This window comes from Zalophus californianus, chromosome 4 (assembly GCF_009762305.2).
Source record: "Zalophus californianus isolate mZalCal1 chromosome 4, mZalCal1.pri.v2, whole genome shotgun sequence".
In the NCBI taxonomy this organism is placed as follows: Eukaryota; Metazoa; Chordata; class Mammalia; order Carnivora; family Otariidae; genus Zalophus; species Zalophus californianus.
Genome location: NC_045598.1, coordinates 102,781,943 through 102,784,218, shown reverse-complemented (window position 1 = coordinate 102,784,218; position 2,276 = coordinate 102,781,943). Strand labels below are relative to the sequence as shown.

Here is a 2,276-nt window from a genome sequence, read left to right as displayed (position 1 = left end):
CAATCCTTTGATAATACAGTATCAGTAAGTATCCCAGTGTCCTCTTTTAAGTAAAAAGTATGTCATTCTAAATTCATTGACTCTCTCATTTTACTTACACTATGCAAGGTTACCGAAAAAAGAAAAAAATCATTGGTTAACTTCTAAACCAAGCCAAAAGTGAGAAATGAACAGGAAACTGAACTAAAAACAACTCAAGATACAAAGCCCTAGTTGCTGATGATTGTGTACTAATCTTCATTAATTTAACATACCTTGCTTTTCTAATTATGTTGAAAGGTTGTATCACTTTCCCATTATATATCATTTCCCATTATATTACACACACACACACACACATTCTTGTTGTGCCAGAAACTAAGAAAGCGCTCAAAAAGCAAAGTGACAGGGGTATTTCAAAGGGATACAGAAGCCAACCGAAAGTGGTCGCAATGGCCAAGGGCAAAACAATCTGAGCAACAAAATAAATGACCTAATGTGATGTATCCTGGATAGGAACTGGAACATAAGAGGAAATTTAAGTAACAGTTAAATAGGTGGGTGAGTGTGTTCTGGGGGTGCGGCCGCTGCTGCCACCACCGTGCAGAACCAGAGCAGGAGCCACGGCTGTGGGGGGCGGGGAGGATAGAGTCCCAGAAGTGGGATAACTGGATCAGAGGGTGGTTATCCCGGATATAACAGTGTGCGTCTCACTGCACCTTCAGTAGCACTGAGCAGACCGTCAGTATTTAAACAGACCGCATGATGCATGAGTACAAGCTAGTGGCCCTTGGTTTATAGGACGCATGGGAGGTCTGCTCTGACAGTTCAGTTTGTTCCTGGAATTTTTGTTGAAAAATATGACCCAACGATAGAAGATTCCTACAGAAGGCAAGTTGAAGTAGATTGCCAAAAGTGAATGCTCGAAATCCTGGACCCAGCAGGACAGAGAAATTTACAGTGATGGGGGATTTGTATATGAAGACTGGCCAAGGATTTGCACAAGCATATTCTACTACAGCTCAGCCCACGTTTAATGACTTAGAGGACCATTTGATGGGTAAAGGGCACAGAAGATGTTTCAGTGATTTTGGCTGGCAATAAACGCGACCTGGAAGATGAGGGAATAGCTGGCAAAGAACAGGTCAGAATTTAGCATGACAATGGCGTGACTGTGCCTTTTGAGAATCTTCTGCAAAGTCAAAGATCAACATTAATGAGATATTTTATGACCTGGTCAAAAGAGATAAATAGGAAAACACCAGTGAAAAAGAAGAAGCCTAAAAAGAAGTCGAGTCTGCTGCTTTAGACCCGCAGTAAGCAGTAATCCTGGGCCAGATTACAGGAATGAACTGGTGCGTAACTGGGAAGCGCCAGCATTCCAGACTTCAAAAATTAAATCTGAAGAGGCTTCTCCTGTTTTATACATTTTGTGAATAACTGAAATCTTCTATTGGTTTCCACAAATTCTCTGGAGAAAAAAAAACAAATGCTCTATGTATAGCTCTTGAATATAAGACCAATAGTATTTCTCCCTTTTGAAATAGCAGTTATAACAGATGTGAAAATAAATATACTTAACTCTAATATGATCATACAAAAGACACGGATGCATTTTAAATGCCGGATAGTGCTAGTATAATCAAATGATTCCATACTGACCTTTTTTCCTAAAGATTTATTTATTTCTTTTAGAGAGAGAGAGCCTGCTGAGGGGGGGGAGGGGCCGAGGGAGAGGGAAAGAGAGAATCCCCAGCCAACTCCATGCTGAGCGCGGAGCCCTTCGCAGGGCTTGATCTCATCACCTCAAGATTATGACCTGAGCCAAAACCAAGAATCAAGACGCCCAACCAAGTTACCTAGGCACCTCGCATATTGGCCTTTTTGTCATGATTTCTCCCTGTCAAACACTAAAAAGTTGAACCATTATACTTACATCTATAATTCTATAGATTATGAAATTTCCCCTCAAACTCATTGTAGCAGACAACTTTTTGTCATTGGCTTCATTGTATATTTTAAAAATTATGAAATATCATTCTGTCTTTATAGTCTACTTAAAATTGTGCATAATGCTTTGAAAAATGGGTCTTTTATAGGAAAAAAATTGAGATAACTGATTTCTGTGGTTTTCAAAGCTAAAATATATAATATACAAAACCAACTCTAATATTACTTCTTGTGTTTTACTGTCAGATTAAATTACAGCTTTTATGAATGATTAAATCTTAGTACATTAAAAAAAAACTAAAGAAATATTATTTTTTTAAAAAATGTTGATTTTTGAGAGACAGAGT

General features: G+C 38.4%; 1 pseudogene; it reads left to right on the top strand.

Moving 5' to 3' along the window:
• The first annotated feature begins 741 nt into the window (after window positions 1-741).
• Window positions 742-1,661, top strand: LOC113936887 (annotated as a pseudogene).
• The last annotated feature ends 615 nt before the right edge of the window (window positions 1,662-2,276 follow it).